This window comes from Osmerus eperlanus, chromosome 13 (assembly GCF_963692335.1).
Source record: "Osmerus eperlanus chromosome 13, fOsmEpe2.1, whole genome shotgun sequence".
NCBI classification, from domain to species: domain Eukaryota; kingdom Metazoa; phylum Chordata; class Actinopteri; order Osmeriformes; family Osmeridae; genus Osmerus; species Osmerus eperlanus.
The window spans coordinates 14,446,577-14,466,397 of record NC_085030.1 but is presented as its reverse complement, the minus strand read 5'-3'; the positions used below and the strand labels follow the sequence as shown (position 1 = coordinate 14,466,397).

General features: G+C 43.7%; 3 non-coding genes across 3 annotated transcripts; all 3 read left to right on the top strand.

The window, feature by feature from the left end:
* The first annotated feature begins 128 nt into the window (after nucleotides 1-128).
* On the top strand, nucleotides 129-200 carry trnac-gca (transfer RNA cysteine (anticodon GCA)). Its single transcript has one exon. It is a non-coding gene; the product is annotated as a tRNA-Cys (tRNA).
* A 132-nt stretch (nucleotides 201-332) lies between these two features.
* On the top strand, nucleotides 333-404 carry trnac-gca (transfer RNA cysteine (anticodon GCA)). Its single transcript has one exon. It is a non-coding gene; the product is annotated as a tRNA-Cys (tRNA).
* Nucleotides 405-532: 128 nt separating this feature from the next.
* trnac-gca (transfer RNA cysteine (anticodon GCA)) lies at nucleotides 533-604 on the top strand. Its single transcript has one exon. It is a non-coding gene; the product is annotated as a tRNA-Cys (tRNA).
* Nucleotides 605-19,821: the final 19,217 nt, after the last annotated feature.

Here is a 19,821-nt window from a genome sequence, read left to right as displayed (position 1 = left end):
TACATTGACAATGGCAGCATTTTCAATGCTTTAGAAGAAGATTTCAAATGACAGTCTTGGAAGAATTTGTTGTCAGGTATTAATCTCTACACCTTCTCCTCGTTTCATAATAACTTGGACTTTATATAGGGGGTATAGCTCAGTGGTAGAGCATTTGACTGCAGATCAAGAGGTCCCAGGTTCAAATCCTAGTGCCCCCTGTGCTGTACATTGACATAGCAGCATTTTCAAAGCTTTAGAAGAAGATTTCAAATGACAGTCTTGGAAGAATTTGTAGTCAGGTATTATATCTACACCTTCTACACGTTTCAGTGTGACTTCAACTTCACATAGGGGGTATAGCTCAGTGGTAGAGCATTTGACTGCAGATCAAGAGGTCCCAGGTTCAAATCCTAGTGCCCCCTGTGCTGTACCTTGACAATGGCAGCATTTTCAAAGCTTTAGAAGAAGATTTCAAGTCTTATGAAAATCTTGTTGTCAGGTATTATCTCTACACCTTCTCCTCGTTTCATATTAAGTTGGACTTCATATAGGGGGTATAGCTCAGTGGTAGAGCTTTTGACTGCAGATCAAGAGGTCCCAGGTTCAAATCCTAGTGCCGTCTGTGCTGTACATTGACAACGGCAGCATTTTCAATGCTTTAGAAGAAGATTTCAAACGACAGTCTTGGAAGAATTAGTTGTCAGGTATTAATATCTACACCTTCTCCTCTAAGAAGATTTCAAGTCTTTTTAAGAATTTGCAGTCAGGTATTATCTCTACACCTTCTCCTCGTTTCATAATAACTTGGACTTCACATAGGGGGTATAGCTCAGTGGTAGAGCATTTGACTGGCAGCTTTTTCAATCCTTTAGAAGATTCCAATGACCCAATGTCTTATGAAGAGTTTATTGACAATAATTGTCTTTACACCTATCTCGATTTACTTTTCATTTGAAGTACATGTTTTTAACAAAATATACATCCATAACATTATGGATGTTAACATCAGCTGTCCACACATAGGAATGTAGGATTCTGCCATCGTTTTAGTGTAGACAAGCTAGGATGAGGTTAAGTGGGCCTACTCAATCTGTGTCCTTAAAGAATGTTTTAATGGCCCCTCCACAATAACAATTGTAACACTGTCATAGACACTGCACTTTTTTACAACTCTAACCTTGCCCTCTGAAAGGATTGATGCGTCACCATAGCAACATTGACCCTTGAAGTCTCTTAGCAACCTGAGACCTGTGCTAGATTTATGGGTGTTTTCAGCTTGTTACAGAAGATTTATCCTCACAATAAAAAAGAACAACAATCTGCAGAAGCCATTAGGGAAGTCTAAAGAAAAGTCCTGGCCGAAGTAGGTTTAACAAGAGCTCATACATGAGAGGAAGTTCAAAATGTGGTTGGCATTCTGACCTCCGCAAATTCATTCAACCGTTTTTTAAATTCACCACGTGGCTCAAGTTCAAGGTTTTGAACAGAAGGTTTTTGCTTTGTTAGTAAATTCCTGCTGAGGCCAACAGCAAGTCAGTTCACATGAAAGTTAACAACAAAACAACAAATGAACATTAAAAGTAAAGTGTAGTTCTTGTAGATGTTAATAGAACTTTTGGCCAGAATTGATAATTAAGTTCCAACTACTAATTGTTTGAGTTTGCTGACTACCATATTTGTGACTCTAGGTTTCAAAGTAAACATAGCTTTGTGTGTAATAGTTAAAGATCCTACCATCACTGTCTTTTTCCATTATTCGATGACAGGCAACTTCAATATCTTATTTTAACCATAGGCCTATCTTAGTTACCTGGCTAGACATTGGGTTTATCAGTGGCACATACGGTAGCTATGCTGGGAAGCAAAGGGGGACAAAAACCTTTTAACCTGAAAATCCCTGCAAGTCCCCCAAGTCAAGCATACCCATGTAACACGTAAAACAGTACAGTACTCTTAAAAATGCTATTCACTGTGTTTCCTATTTCACCAACAGGACTTACAGTACAGTACAATACAATCACATGTAAAAACGAACTAAAAAGGATTTTAACAACACTGTATAATGTATTTCTGTGCAATGTTGAAACTCTTTTGCCTTGACAAAAATAGCCATTCTAACCCAAGGAGTCCTCCTGCTGCACGTATTGCTGCTCTAAACTTAGTGGGGATGGTCTGGTCAAGAGTCAGTGTCATGAGTACACAGATTAAGACAGATGACACAGAACGAGCGCTCACAGGAGGTGGCGACGGGGAAGAGGAGACAGAGAGATGGGAGTCTGGGGGCCAAGTCTCTGGTATTTAAAGCAGGACGTCTTCATTCCCACCTGCTGACGTATGCAATCTCCTTCCATTCGCCACGCTTTGAGGTTGCATGACCTGCGGGGCTGTCCGGCCTGCTGGCCCTTCTCCAGGGTAGCCCGCGGTGCATCCCTAAGCAGGCTTGACCGACCCGTTGTCACACACACTGCGGTCAAGCCTTGGGCAGGGGGATTTGAGTTGTGACAGGATAATCAATTTCAGTGATTCATGATCACCCCAAAGGAGGCAGAGCTGAGCAACTGGGCAGCTGAGCAGGGGGAGGGGGGGAGGGGAGGGGCAGGGGAGGAGGGAGCCAGGGGGAATGCTGACAACACTGTTAGGTCGGTGGCCAGACATGCTGAAGTAGACTCCGCTGCTTACCAATGCTCCTGTTTCCTTCTGGCTTCTAGAAAGCCAGGGAGGCTTTCCTAGTATATTAATATAGTTAATAAGGATATTTTTTATTTTATATTTTGTTTTTACAGTCCTGCCTACTGGTCAATGTATTTAGAGGGGTCATTTAATCATGTTACACGTACTAAAGTAAAACTGTACAAAATACATAAAAAATATTATGCCTTATTATACAAACAGCATATATGTAGATGTAGTTTTGTCTGCCTGGTGTCTCCTTTAGTGAGACGAGACTCACAACAGGCCAGTGCATGTATGCATGCATTGGAAGGGAAGTTCATGCTGAGCACAGTAGCTGGTAGGGATGGGGTGTGAGGGGACTGTGGGTGAAACCCATGTGTCACGAGGTAGAGATTGGGACCTCCCAGAGGTGGCACTTCCAAGAGAGAGAGAGAGAGAGAGAGAGAGAGAGAGAGAGAGAGAGAGAGAGAGAGAGAGAGAGAGAGAGAGAGAGAGAGAGAGAGAGAGAGAGAGAGAGAGAGAGAGAGAGAGAGAGAGGAGAGAGGAGGGAGCGCATGCCCGGAAGCGCATGCCTGACGGCGGCCTCAACCTTCGCCCCGAACTGAACACAAACCGCACCGAGGCGGAAGAGAAAAGAGTGAGTGTTGTGGGTTTAAACACATCGCCTTGTTTACTTCCTTGAAATACATAATAAAATCCAGTGAATGTGTTTTATTTAGCTGAGATGGCATGTTAAAAACACTTATTGTAAAAGGCAAGTATAAAAACTGAGTAGAGAGCAATCTGTCTTGTTTGGTGACATAAAGAAATAAAACATTACACACAATAAAACAATCACTAAGACAAATTACTTTATTGCACCTACCCATATCCTATAAGCTTCCATATTTACCAGTTGACCCTACCCCTAGTCTTGTGAAGTGACATGTTGGCAGTGCATGCACTGCATTGTGTGTGTGTTCGTACGGTGAGGTTTTGTCGTTGCAGGAATGGAACAGGTGTTATATACAGTAGGCCACACCGTGGGAGTTTCTCTCAAGGTAACCCAAGTCAAAGGAACCACATCCACTATGAACACCGCTCCACCACTCTGCTATGTATCACCATTTCAAATCTTAAAAATATTGAGCTGAATTTCTCTTCAACTCGATAGCAGTTGCGGGGAATGAAACGTGTGCCAAAAATATCATCGGAAAGCGTGCAATAAAAGAAAAAAAGTTAAATCAGTTCGGCCTTGAAGTTCAGTCATATCAGGCAAGGTTTATATTTCATGTTTGGAAACATTGGACATCTGACTAAAGCACAAGGATGAACATGTTATCCTTGTGGAACCAGGGGGTTATTTTGTTCCAGAGGAAGACTCTTGGGTCATGAAAAGTATTTTGGCCCTGACAAATTGATTAATTTTGTCAGTGGAAAATACTTCACATTTCATGAATAATTAGACTTTACCATCACAGATATTTTATAATTGTATAATTTATATAATTTACAAATACAGATTGCAAAACAAAGCTAGAATAATATAAGTCAAATGTACAGAAGAACGCCAACATGTTTTTGTATTATTCAAATTATTTGTTATTAACAAATATTACAAATACAATGACAAATAGTCATTACTCAGATTAGTGCACAATGTAATCATTGTTGTATAAATTGTGAACTACATTGTTAACTTAAAACAAACTAAAGTCACCTGTAATTGCAAAAAATACAGAAATCTGAACTTCTGATATCTTGATATTCAGTCAAATGCTCTACCACTGAGCTATACCCATCCCAATTAAACGCAATAACTGTGGTTACATGTGATGACAAGGCTAATAACAAGGCTGAGTGTTCATATTTCCAGTTCTGGAACGCTTTAAGGATTTGTGGATGTCTACCGTGGACATGTTCAGGAATAACTCGGTGATGAACCGGGCTGGAAGATAATCCTGCGACTCTCTTACCTTTCTTCCACATGCTGCTGAATCGTCGCAACAGCTGAGAATCCTCACAGATGTGGGTTTCTGCAGCTACGCTGTAATGCCCCACTCGTAAACACAGCCTTGAGCTGAGGAAATTGAATCCAAGAGTCACTCCCTTGCCTTCTCACATTACACACTGCAAGTAAAAACGAATAATTTATTCAATGGGAATATTTTCTGATACGTACATTATACGATATGCACCGTATTTTCATCTAACACCAAATATTGTTTAACGTTGCTATCTTGTTTTTTTATTAACTGGTTTGTGTTTTAAAACAAAACAAAAACTATGCTTTTCAGAAGTCACACCAACAGATTTGTTTTCTTTTATTATGAACTTTTTCTCTGATCTTCATAAGCAGGCTTTGCAGTCATAAATTAGAGGCTAGTTTCTGTGTCTCAGCTTGTGTCGAGCTCTCGGCAGATCTGTGTGTTCGGTTTCTGAAGGTCACAGGCCCAGCCCTGTTAGAGAGCCAGAGAGGGAGGCCGTGGGGGCGTGGCTAAGCGGTAGGGGGGGCGTGGCAAGGCAAGGCCAGCAGGAGAGTGGCTACACCAGCCAGACGCTAGCTGACCCCTGCGGAGACAAGGCCGCATCAAGTTGCGACCGGCTCCCTTTGAAAAACAGTAAAGCCCCACTTGAGTGATTGGCCATATGGGTAACAGTGCCATTCAAGAAGCCCCCACTGTGCCAACCATGGGGGGAAGGGGGGGGATAGGAGTGGGGGGGGGCATGGCACACTCTCATCCCTCCTCCCAACCAGCCCACAGGGGGAAAGTAACGTCACACATAAGTACCACCTCTTACAACATTGGTCTCCCACTGGTCAATTGGTCCTTGTTAGTTTTCCGTTTCCTAAGTGTAAGTGTTTAATGGTTTTCTCAGTGGGTGAGGAGGCTGGGTATATATTTATATATATATATAGGTCTCTGTGTGAGGTAACTGGCAGGAGGCATTCTTTCATGTGCAAGCACACTTCACAGGGAAATATGACTGACCTTTAAATCATTTCAGATGATTCAAGCTTCGCCTGAAATGATAACCACCATTTACGACCTGTTAATATTTTTAATGAGCTGGAGGATTGCACCTAAAGGTATGTGCATTTGGCACCCCCGAAGTGATTTATGGAGCCGAACAGGACAACATATTTCACGTCCTGTTTTTTTTCTTCTCTTGCTGTGATGTGCATGACTTGCCTGGGTGACCCTGGTTAACATACCACAACACGTACAGAATAGGCAACGAACCCAAGCCATGTGTGACATCACATGTGCGTCCGAGGACGTTCAGCAGGCTACAGATACACTCACAGTCCAGCTCTTGCCCACCTTTACTCTCTCTCACCCTCTATCTCTCTGTCTCTCTCTCTCCCTCTGTCTCCATTTATTTATGTCTTTCACTCTCTCCTACACACACACACACTCACACAAACACACACACATATATAGTATAAATATATTGGATTGCAAAGCAACTGGTCAATTTTATCTGGCAACCGGCATTTCCTGTGACAGATACACACTGGGTAAAAGCATATGTAGGTGTCAACAGATAAAGACTCGTAAGTCACACGATGTGAAGAGAGAATGGCATCTGGCATATAGAAGACCCTGACGCCTTTTAGCGGTATTCATAGGCTTTATTAAACCTCCATTAAACATGTCAGTTAGACCAGTTAGAATATTGCCAATACTGAAGGTTTCCAACACGGTCCTAACATATTAATAAACCTCTAATGTTTTTAACATATTCTCTGATGAAGCATGATGTTCCTGGCTGTAGTGCTTATGTGATTAATATGCTCACAGTTGCTTTGGATCAAATAAATGTATAGTGTTGTATTATTCAATTCATGCTCAAAACCACATCAGTGTGTTTGTAAGGAGGTGGTTGGATGTGTAGATTCTAAGCAGGGCTCTATGACTAAATGAATGTAGGCTCATGGATATTCTGGTGAGAAAGCGAGTTGTAAAATATGTTGGCCAGTCCAAAGGGGCTTCTTATTGATTTATTTCATCCTGATAACAAGAGTTGTAAAGCTATTTTAAGGAACCCCCTCCCCCCTCCACAGTCTACCTCCCACCCCCTATCTGCCCCATCCTCTCTCTCCCACCCCCTGACTCCCCCACCCTGACTCCCCCACCCTGTCTCCCCCACCATGTCTCCCCCATCCCCTGTCTCCCCCATCCTGACTCCCCCACCCTGACTCCCCCACCCTGTCTCCCCCATCCCCTGACTCCCCCACCCTGACTCCCCCACCCTGTCTCCCCCACCCTGTCTCCCCCATCCCCTGACTCCCCCACCCTGACTCCCCCACCCTGACTCCCCCACCCTGTCTCCCCCATCCCCTGTCTCCCCCACCCCCTGCCTCACCCCCTGACTCCCTCACCCTGGCAAACCCACAGCTGAGCATCTCACTGCTGTAGCTGGTTAAGCGGCACTGAAACCTTTTCGCCAGAGTTGTAAATCTCTTTGTCTGATATTTTCTTTGATTCCTCCCCACCTCACCCCCACCCCCACCCCACCTCCCAACTTTACCCCCGATTAGCTCACACAAACTTGGAGCCTGTTATTTTGCAGTGTTTACAAGGCAAGGGTTTAAAATGGATAATGAAGCAAAAGGGGTTTTCAAATCTTATGGTGCAAATTTGTGCAAATTTTGTTTCAGTTGTTCAGGTGTTGTGACCTCTTACTTGTTTCGATGAAAGAAAGGGATTCCCCTCAGACTTAGACAAGTCCAGTACATGTGTTCTTTGTTTCACATGGTCTTTTTTTCAACAATTTTAACACACCCATCTGGTCTATGCCAAAGTCACTCCCGGGTCATACAGATTTTCACTTACTGGTGATAGAAGTTTAACTTTTCAATATTTCCTCGAAGATTTGTTCCATAGATAGTCCTTCCCGTGTGCATTTGAAAGCTCCACCAGCTATGCACAAAATAAACTGTAAATTTCCTGGTGTTCCCTGGTAATTAGTGTTTGTAATTGACTATTAAAGTACTTTTTAGCTATTTATTTAACCAGTGCAAGGCCTTGTCACAAACAACATGGCAAGACATACCTAGCTAACATTAGCATTGTTTCTAAACCTGTTTGGGCACGGCTTTACACTCAGGTCAGTCCTAAACCAACTCACAAGTACACCAGGCTATGATCACAGTCTTGATCTCAGCGCTCAGAGTATTTGTTCTAAGTCGTGGATGGCGTGATGGTGATCCCCTCACAAAGAACATGCCTCAGGGAGGCAGGTGACGCGGTCACTTCGCTGTTGCAAATCTTCACGTCTCGACACAGCACGTGTTCGAGAGGAGAGAGCCGGAGGGAGAGAGAAGCGCCCAGGGCTCCGGACCACATGCGACCCTTGTTTGCTCAGCCAATTGCACCCCTACCAGGGCAACAGTAACATGAAGCACTTAACAGCAGCTTGACAAAGGTCATAAACAGACCCAAGGTGTTAAACAGGTGCTGGAGGGGAGACAGAGAGAGAGGGAGGGAGGACAGAGAGGTTGAAAGTGTTTGTGGAGGATAGGAGAGAGGAGAAAGAGAAGAGAAGGAGAAATCTTTATGGGGTTCATTGAGCGAACTTTGACCTCTCACTCCCAGCAGGACGGTGTTGTAATAAATTGCCGGTCGTTAAGGGTCTGGACACCTCTTGGCACTCACTTCAAAAGAGACTGGAGGTTCTGCCTGTTAGCTATGGATTTAGCGTGGCAGACGGACAGGTTAGGGTCCAATTGGCTTTTCATGCCTCCACATCTGGCTGGCAGCACCTTGCTGAAATTGAGACTTTGTGTCTCTTGATGTTTTCCTGTGACATCTTTATTAACGCTCACCGTTACCCATCCCTGCACGGTCACTCTCTCAGTCCTGCTTCTGCCTCATCTCCCCCCCCCCCCCTGTCTCCTCCACCTCCTCCTCCTCCACCCCCCGCTGCCCCGACCCTCCCCGCACCCCTCGTGTACGAAACCTTAATGTGAAACATTTGGGGTGTCTTCCGATCCAGGTCCAGGCAAAGGTCCTGCTAAGTGGAACCTTGCGAACTCCTTCTCCTGGCCGAGGCGGCGGTCGAGTCCATCCATCTTGAGGGGCTGAGAAAAGAAGAGGCGAGGAGACGAAGCTCCACACCTTGTCCACATTACCTCCACCAGGGCCTTTTATGTTCCTCCTATCGATGAATCTATCTCGCCTGCGCCATGAGGTCACCGTCAAGTTATTGGTTAGCCTGGAAATGCCCTCCTCCCCGCACCCCCGCTTTCCCCCTCACCACAACTCATGTGGAAAGAAAACGAGTCGGGGGGGGAGAGAAAAATCATTTTCCGTCTCTCAAAACCTGACCCGTACAGCCACCCTTGTAGTCACCATCTCCACACAAAGGCCCTGGCATGAGCGCCGTGTTTACTGCAGGGCCTTAACAGGTGCACATGCTGACTTGGGAGCCAGGGGAGAAACATAAATTACACGCCAGGCCAAATCACACAGTACTGTTGCCGTGTTAATCTGCCAAGAGCTTTGAAGGCTAGGACAAAGAATTAGGAATTCACCCTGGGAAAAAAAACTGATCTACTGGTCACCGTCAACACAAGAAAGGAGAGATTGTTTTGACATTAACTGAGACAGGGACCATTAAGTCAGTTTCTGAGATTGTATTTGTGGTATTTAGTCGGTTACGAAATCACTGTTGTTGATAGTTTTACGGTTGTGAATCAATGTTTTGGATCAATTTGATTTGTGAATATTTTAAGTATTTTCAGAAATTCGTTTTGACGGAATGAATGAATACCATTTCCTGCTCTGAATTTCCCTTAAAAGTCGATCCACAGGACTAGTAAACGAGGCAGGTTCCTCCAAGCCTACAGGCAAACCCGCATCTGTGTCCTTTGTGATTTCCTTCCACATTCCCGCCGACAGGCAGGAGTCAATGATATCGGTGATTGCTCTTGGCCTCTGTGATGTCGGACAGCCGGCGAGCTGACATATGACAGGCAGGCTTATTGTAGAGGGAGGGCTGTGATTGGTCTCTGGGTAGCAGAGCTTGCGGGCCGGTCTACGGGGCCTGTCATACAGAGACAAAGGCCTCGGCCCAGACACAAGACAGCCTCTACGGTGGCAGCCAGCATCTTGGGGCAGGATGCTGTGCTAGAGGGCATGATGGCCTAGAGAGCCTCAAATACACACACACACACACAGAAACATGTACACACACAAACAGACACACACAGTGAAACGTGCACACACACACACTGCCAACAAGAGTCAAATGTAATAATTAAATTGAGGAAATTAGTGGAAAAAGCAAGTGAAGTGGTAGAGTGTTTGTGTGTGAAAAAGAGAGTAAGGGTGAGAACGAGAGAGAGAGAGAACGAGAGAGAGAACGAACGAGAGAGAGAGAACAAACGAAAGAGAGAGAGAGAGAGAGAGAGAGAGAGATAGAGAGAGAGAGAGAGAGAGAGAGAGAGAGAGAGAGAGAGAGAGAGAGAGAGAGAGAGAGAGAGAGAGAGAGAGAGAGAGAGAGAGAGAGAGACTGAAACACAGAGTGGAGGGGGACATTCAGCCTTTGTCTTTGACAGCAGATATAAATCATCACAATTATGTGCCAACCCTAGTGAACGAGGACAGGTCAGCATCAGCCCACCAGGTTCAAGGTGTTTCCTGTTCATCCATGCCAGGCAGGGCAGCCAGGACCTCGTGTCCAGGGACGGAGATGGGAATGTGGCCCAGCTTGCGCTGTGGTGTTCACACAAGCAGAGTGACTGGGCCCTGCAGGACATTCTGTGGCTCACACTATCACAGGGGCTCGTGTGCTGTGGAGGAACACTGGATCAGGAATACTGTCCCAATTATCTCAGCCCTCAATAATATCAGCCCTTTGTGTGTGTGTGTGTGTTTTTCAAAATAAGCTTTTTTTTATATTTTATACTTTAAATGCCTCTCCAACATTTGTTGTGTATTAGCAAAAAAACGTAATAAAGTAAACTTCACATCTAAGCGAATTATTGAACTTCCTGGCATTGTATATGAGCACACGTCCACTGCAGTTTCTTCAATCTTTTTTCTTTCTTTTTTCTTCTTTTTCTTCTTTTCTTTTGAGACCATCTGACTGTGTTCCTTTTATTCTCTTCATTCTTTATTTCGTTTTATGGGTGTGCTTGTGTGTGTGTGTGTGTGTGTCTGTGTGTGTGTGTGTGAGGGGAGCGCAGGACAGGGGGAAATTGGTGTAATGAATTTAGGGCACCCATGCTTGCTGATGCGATCCTCCCTCTGCAGCTCTCGGCCATTAATCTTCCGCACTCTGTCAGAACAAAATGTGCCCACAATAGGCAAAGGGGGAGCTCAAATTGACTACCAATTACGCGCCTGTGAATAAAGGATATGCAACAGGGGGGGGGGGGGGGGTGGGGGGGCTCAGTATGGTTCAGCAGGAACGTTTATTTTAACCCCGTGAGCGCAGAAGCTTCAAGGCCCGGAGATGGAGTGCATCTCCACTCGAGGGTGAAGGCCCCTTCTTTCGTTTCCCCTCGTTTATCCGGCGACCTCGTAGTGGAGGTGGTTCTCACCACCATGGGGTGGAAACAGCCAGCGCATCTTTCACGGTGGTGATCTCTCTATCTCGTGTTCTCTGGAAAGCTTTCAGGAGATTGCTCTCACTCAAAGTAAATATTTACTGTATGGTCGCAGGCTTACTGTTTTGTTTTCATCACTGAGGTCTTTTGAAAGGGTGTTGCGGAAGGTAAAGAAGCATCTGACAAACCAGTGTGCTGATGTCTCCTGCTACGCATGCTAATAATCATCTGTCTTCACAAAACAAAACATCAAGTATTCAGCTGCACAGATTGTTCATATGTTTCCCTATTTTACAAAGGATTACGGACCCTTGCAGCTGAAACAGTTCAACCTTAATCAAATGTTTTTCTGTAATACATACATTTTTTAACCTTATGGTTTTTATTATCTTGGTGTTCATATGATTATCATGGAAATATGACAAGAACTAATATGCCTTCTAATCACAGCTGATTTCATTCATGGGTAATTTAGCTATTGGAGGTATTGGCTCCTTTGAATTAAACCCACACCCTCTTAACAAGTCCATTACACGAAGGGTGTGCGTACGTTTGCTTCAAGAGCATGAACACAAGCAGAGGATAAGTCAGATGTCTTAATGAAGTTTGACTTTTAGGCATCAAAAGCTTAAATACGAGCCTGTCTGATGTTATGCAGAGTTTATAATTCCTCTGCAAAGTTTCACAGCTAAAATAACAGGTTTGGAGGCTGTTTGTTGTTGAAATGTGTGCTTGTGGCTTTGGGGGAATTTTTCAACACTCATGGAGGGAAAAATGCCTGGAATGAGGTGGGAGATATGTGATACTGTACAATCTATCAAACTAGGTACTTTTCCACAATTAGCTGTTGCGTGCATGGGGTTTTGAAAGAGGTGAGAATATTTGGCTTATCTTATATTATGAAGGGTGTGATGCACTGGCCATTGCTTTGGCACTTAGTGAGCTGACTGACGGTCGTAGATCGCGAAAGTATGGTGTTGCAGAGAGATATAGAGATATAAAGATATAGAGATATAGAGACAGAGACACACAGACACATAGACACACAGACACATAGACACACAGACACATAGACACACAGACACATAGACACACAGACACATAGACACACAGACACACAGACAGAACGGTGATCCCTGTCAGTGAGCAGATGGATGACGTTGTGTTGGGAGATGATAGAGTTTAGTCAGCCAGTTGGTCGGGGTCACCTAAAAGTCATCCATTAAAGGTCTCTGTTCGAGGTGGCAAGGAACAAGTACCAATCCAGTCTATCCCCTGTCCCTCTTTATCACACAACCAAAACCAGCACGCAGGGTGAGGTGGGAAAGATAGTCATTCTGGCCTGGTGGGTTCGGGACTGCGATGGATATGATGTGGAGGTTAACGCCATGGACAGAAGCCTTGTAGGAGCTGCTGCATGTCATGATGCCAAGTCTTGATTTCTCTGTCTGGTTGTGATCGAGACCACACTGCCACCTACTGAAATCGGAGTTCTGGCACTGGCAGATTTCAGCTCGCAGAATTACCCACTTCTAAAATCTCAATTTCAATGCTTTGTTTTGCTTTGCTCATTAAACAAAGGTGCCCAGACAGCACTCTTTTGTATCCTCCGATGTGCTTGTTCCATGTTACATTACAGGACACACATCACATTTACATTTGTATTTATTTAGCAGACACTTTCACAACACACTGTACCGTCCTGTCTGTATGAGGGGAACCACAGAATCGTCTTTCACGTGTGCTGAGAATGCAAACCCTCTGCTAAATTAACTGAGGTAGGTTGGGGCACCCCAAGGCCTTACCTGGGTTCAAATCCGATCCGAGCCTTTTGCTGCATGTCATCCCCTCTCTTTCTCTGCCTATTCTCTCTTGCTGTGAACATTCAAAAGAAATAAAGGCAGAAATATACCTAAAAATATATCTCAAAACTGATCTGATGGCCTCTGTGAAAGCCTCTGTGAGACGCTCCCCAAATAAAATGTGATTTGATTTAATTGAACTAAACAGAGATCCCGAGCAGAGGGGCTGTGTACCACGCCTCCCTGCTGGGAGGCCGCGAGTAGGCGGTCTCTTCTCTTGTCGGCCTGCTCTGAGGGAAGGAGACATCAATCTCTCACTAATTCCTTCAAGTGTGAAAGGGTCCTTGTGGTCCAGGGCTGTACGTATTGTAGCATTGGGGGAAGAGGAGGAGAAGAGGAGGAGAGGAGGAGAGGAGGAGGAGAGGAGGAGGAGAGGAGGAGGAGAGGAGGAGGAGAGGAGGGCCCATGGCCCAGGCACCGTGGGCCTGCAGGGGCCACCTGACAGGGAACCAGATGGCGGCAGCATTACCCCAACAAAGGCTATCTAATTAGGGGACAATGGAGGGAGGGTGGAGCAGCCTGCCAAAAGCCTGCATGATGGAGGGATGGAGGGATGGAGGGAGAACGAGGGGGCAGCCGGGCAGGCCGTCTGGGACCGAAGCTAGTCAATTGCCTACCTACACACACATGCACCCACGTGCGTGCACGCACACCCAAATACACACACACTCCCTCCTCTCTCCCATCCTCCTCCTGGCAGTAATATAAAGGCCTATGACTTTATTACCTCTCATTAACACACATTAGACCACTTGAGCCCCCTGAATGGCGATGACAAATTGAATTAAGCATTTGGAAACAAGTCAGTCCCCTCCCTTGGCCAGCCTGCCACCATATTGCGCTAAACATTCATGGAGGGAAGCCATAAAGAAGCCTGCTATTATGTCTTTGAGAAGCTGTGAATGGTTAAATTCCTCTGGAAATGATGGAGATACCCAGGCCTGTGAGATGAGTTAAGCCTGGCGAGTTAAGTGTGGTATATTATGGGATGTAGCAGATGGTTTATTCTTAAAAATACTTTTTATTTGAGCTTTAGAATTGTGGAGTGGGGTGAGTGTGATGACAGGGATTGATCAAATGTAACATAACTAATTTGTGTTTTTAGAGATTTTACAAAAATTATAGTATATATATACTTTGCAAAACTATTTTCTAAATCTAAACCCAGACACAATCTAGTTCCTACTTTTGTACATAAAGTACTATTTAATTAATAGTCATTTAAGTAATTTATGTAACAGCCTATTTAAATTATAGCCAGTTAAGACAAATTAATTACATGAGATTATAAAATAAAAAATTAATAAAAAAACAATACCCAATTTTCTTTCATTTACATTTATGAGTTTGTTTATAACAGGCCAGATGCATGGTAGTGCATGTACAATTACGGGACTCCTTCAGTTATGAAGGCTGGTTAAGACTGACATCTTGTGGAACTTAGTGACTCTGCTCTGATTGCAGCAAGTCTACTTACCCATGTCCAATCTTTCACAACAACTGAAGTTTTGGTATTAATATTTACAAATGTCTTGAAACCGTTTATATTGTCAAGGCTGTAAGATTAAAACACGTTTTAATCAATTCCGATCATGGAAGATGATAATTATTATAAATATTAATTCATTCATTCGTTTTGATCCCAAGTGACATTCAGGGACGATTTTCACCTTCAGCCTCTTGACATGCAGTCAAATGCTTTATATGGAAGCAAATCAGTGACATAATGTTCAGAATTTTTAAAGGCATTGAATACTTAATATTGAAATTTAAACACCACCGAATATGTTGCCTTAAAAATTCACCTCTTTAAAAAGGAAATATGAATTAATTTCAATGTAAGAAAAGAATTCTGATCAAAAAATATAAAGTTTGTAAATTCCGGTAGCTCAAATTCGAACTGTAAAAATCCAACAAAAATAATTAAAAATCAGATATTCAAATAAAACTAAATCAAATTCAAATGGTGAAATTCAGAAGAAGAAAAAAAGGGGAATTTTTGCGATCAGAATTTTACTGTTCGAATTTGAGCTACCTGAAATTCCAAACCTTGAATATTTGGATCAGAATTTTACATTGAAATAAATTCAGATTTCAATTTTGGCCCTGATCGACTGGGGATCTTCAGGCCCAATCCCAATTGGCCCTGAAGTATGGAACCCTGGCCCTCCCAGACAACAGCATCATCCCTGGAGCAGAACCACGTGGACCACTGCAACACGTCTTTGTGGGTGATGGCTTAAGACACACTTGTTCCGGGAGTACAACGGCACTTAAGAATGCTTGGCTGGACCTGATGTTAGTTTCCTCCAGGATCACAATGACTGTTATTGAGAGACTTGTTGCTCTTGTTGGTTAGTTGTAACGGTTTAAAATTCTTGTACTCGCTGTGAAATATTTTACTGTTGATTGTTTTTCTACAGGTACACTCTTTGAGTTTCATGTTTTTTAATTGTAACTTGTTTAACTGCATGCTCTTATGGTTCTTCCCTTTGGCACTTTTTTGGTTTTTCACAATGTATGCTTCATGTTTTGGCTGCTCGCAATGTTTGGGGCTATCTCGTTGTTATGATCAGTGACCTATGCTCTTTTGTAAAGCTCTCTCTTGGAAGTCGCTTTGGATAAAAGCGTCTGCTAAATGCATGAATGTAATGTAAGTGTAAATGTGATGAGGCCCTTCCTCTGCGGAGCATCCTTCTGCGCCCCTTCCCTGGAACGAACCTCTCCAGGTAGAAGAGGATGAGACTACCGCCTCAGCCGTGCCAGGTTGACAGTCGAGTGTGCGTTTGGTATTCTCTCCAGACAGTGGAGAATGTATTGGCGCGTGGTTGGCGTTAACCCAGCAAAGGCGGAGGTGTGTGTGAAGTAGGGGTGGGAATCTTTTGGTACCTCACGATTGAAATCGATTCTTGGGGTCACGAATCGATTAAAAACTGATTCATGATTTTTGGCGATATCAAAAATGTTTGGGAATCGTTGTGAATCGCTAGAAGACTGAATCGCGATTCAAATGTGAATCGATTTTTCCCCCACCCCTAGTGTGAAGGCCACCTGCATCCTCCACAACTGCATCCGGAGGTCCAGCAGCCTGAACATCTCAACTCAAATCGCTTGGATACCCACAATACACCACGCAAGCGATTCGAATGGCTCTCATTGAAAATGGAAAGTATCTTGTCGCTCGCATCGCGTCACTGTAGTGGACACCCACCGTTACTTTCAGGAGAGAGAGAGAGAGAGAGAGGGCTTTCAAGCGTCTGTTTATGGCTGAAAACCATTCCACGTGGTGTGGTGGTGCTGTGCATTGCGGAGCTGTTTTGGAAAGCATAAGCTGACCGAGGAGAACAATGACCTCTAGTGGTCAACAAACAACCTTGCGGCTCTCCTCTCTATGGAAGAGAGGATCACTCTGAATTCCTCCTTCCAAGGTTGCTACAGTTTTTTATTTTGGGAAATTTTCCTTTGTCTTTTTGAGATTCAGGTTGGTTAAACATGCTTATTTGTGGGCATCTGTAAAGCCCTATGTGACATTGCTTGCAGACAGGGCTACACAAAGAAAATATGTGTGAGATTTGATTCAGGTCCCTTGCAGTCAAGTAGACTCCAACGAGCAGACCAACGAGCAGAGATGCATATTGAGTACTGCAGCTCATTAACTTCTACATCAAACATGTTTAAAAATGTAGTATTCCCTTGAAAGATTGCAAAGATTGTAATATGGTAGAGTGGTTTTAAATTGAATGCCAATTCATAGTAATGATGACAAAGCAATACCCTTACAATATTGCATTAAAAACCGATGTTGTTTCATATATTTTAATGTGTACTCTGACATATTAACTGAAAATGGCTTTCACCATCAAAATACAGGCAAATTGTCTTCAATCCCTTCTTTATCAACTTCCCAACACTAGATGGTGCTAGAGTACAAGGGGATGTTACACTGACATACCATAATATTCCATCTGTAAATGACACCATAGAAACAGCAGATGTAAAAAGGCTGCCATCTGGGAGTCTTATCGAGTCGTAATTGGATTGATCTTCCCTGTGTGCTGTTCCAATGCTGACCTGCAAGGGGTGATGTTGCTGCATGTTTCAGGCATGGCAGTCGTCAGGTCTTATTTCCTATAAAAGCTATGCTGTGGCCGGGCCTGGTATCCACCTGGAAGCAGTACAAAAGCACAGTTGTGCAGGAAGCTTTTGCAATTTCCTCTCGCTTGCGTCACAAACGTGTTACTGTGCCTCTCACCCCAAACCACAACCACATGGAACGTCGATGCAGCTCTGGAATTTTCCCACTAACACAAATACATACGGACAAGACCTAGGAACTCTACTGAGGCACTGAATGTATTTCACCTTTTCTTTAATGAGATGTGAAAATAATTCGCTACTTTCTCCACACTTGCAGTTTGGAGACATGCCATCAAAGATTGGGTGTGGTTCCTCTTAATACTTGATAATGGTTAATTAGGAAATGCCGTTTCAATAACTGTACCGCAACTGGCATAACTGCAGTCAATTCACAGGCTCTGCCTACTCAAACCCTATTAAGAGAAGTGTTCAAAGCTAAACTAACACGTTATTAACCATTTGTTGTTTCTTAAGCGGTATTCGCTTTCACAAGTACACAAAATGGTCGTTTTATTTCCACAGGTGACGTCTGTTGATGCTACCTAACATCTTCCAGTTCAAACACCAAGAGTCGGGTAGTTTTATTTATAAGGACCCAGAGTGAATGAATTATCCAGGCAAAACAACGTGGGGTGGGGTGGGAGAGTCCTGAGGTCTCAGAAGACCCGGGATAATAGAAAGAAGGGCTGAAGAGTGAAGAAGGAGGGAGGCAGGAGGGGAGGGCTAGTAGGGATGTCATGTTGACTCACTGTTGTTACACTGTTTTTAAGCTTTTTACAACTTTTTTACTGGTTTTATACTGTTATTATTTTGTTATTACACTGTTATGTTGTTATTACACTGTTCTTATACTGTTATTACACTGTTATTATACTGTTATTACACTGTTATTATGTTGTTATTACACTGTTATTTACACTGTTACACGCATAAATGAGGGAGATGTTCAAAATTGTCGTCATCAAAAAGGATTCCTGGCGAATGCACTGCGTGTCTTTCGTGTATTTTAATATGATGTGAGGTCCAGTTTCCAGCGTGACACTAAAAAAGGTAGTGGCTACTTTTTACTTAAGTATATGTCAGAGCCCATACTTCTTGAAGTACTGAGTACTGAGTCTTTGTAAATATGAGTATCTGTTCTTTTACTTGAGTGAAGGATGTGTGTTCTTTTGCCATGGATAAAAGAGTCTGCTAGATGAATAATGTGGATGGTTTAGTGCAGTGCATGTGTATTGAAGTTGTTCTTTTGGCATCACCTTCACATCTAAACTCAGTAATGACTCTCCATGCAGTAGTTCTTTGTTGAACAAGGATGTTTTTGTAGTACTCTGCATCGCCACTAGGGGAACTTAGTCACTGAGGACCCAAGAGAGAACAAGGACCATGTTATAGTAAAGATATGAATAATATGACAGTGACAGCAATTACGTTCATCTAGTGGGGTGATTTTACACCTGTGTGACCGAGTCCACTATGTAAGCTATGATGTGTGTGAACATCGTTTAAGAAACGCTTGTTTCAGAACATTCATTTGCTCTTCTGATCCTTGATATTGAACAGTACTTTCCATATGGATGAAATTTGGATGAAAGTGTCTGCTAAATGAATAAAATGTAACATCTCAGTATCTGAATAAGAGGATGTCCTTCTTACCTTCTTCCTACCCTCCGGTTCTGCTGTTTCACTCTACCCTCACGGAGCATCTACAGAAGCAGGGAACTCTGGGAAATGGGGGAACCGATCAATGTTTAATTTGAACAGGTACAGCAAATTCTCATATTTATTAGTGTTTTCTGAACAATGGTGCCGATGTGTGTTTGGGTGGGGGGGGGTCTTGGTCGACATGCTTCTGGTTCTGTGTAGCAGAAATAGCGAGCCGTATGATTGTGTGACGTGTCAGAGTAACTAGTACAATCTGGTTCCTACCTCGCATGGCAGCTTCCAGAGAAGCAACACCTGGGTTACAACTGCCACACTGAGAGAGGAACGGCTCAGTGGGAGCGAGGCCTCGCTGCTTTGATCATCCTGTGTTTTCAGAGGATGGGTGTAGCTCAGTGGTCGGGCATTCACCTGTAGATCAAGGGGATACAGGCGCAAATCCCTCTCTGCAAGGCCCTCTGGATGAAAGTATCTGCTGAACGAATACATCATGTCGTTGTTATCCATCTAGCCGTGAGGTTGGGATGAGTTCGGCAGTGATCAGACCGTGACAAAAACAAGAGGTTTTGAAGTGGGGCTGAAATACGACACAGACAAACTTAACTAGACGGAGAGGATGTGGCTCAGTGGTAGAGAATTTGACTGCAGTTTAAGAGATAACGGCTTGAAATTTCACCCTGTATGTCACTTTGGATAAAACGGTCTCAGCTAGTGTAGGCTGCAAGCTGTCTGAAGTATAATATATTGACTATCATCTTTGTTCTGTAGAATTCACAGAATCTGAGGTATTACCAGGCTGATTATTCTGTGTCAAAACGCACAATAACTTACCGACTCCCAGTCGTAATCCTACTATGAGAGATATACCTATCTCATGAATGGTAAAACTAACTACATTACGCAAACCCTGTCTGCAGAGCAGCTAATGGGGAATGGTGTTTGGGGAATAAGGCCTGTTAGACGGCCATG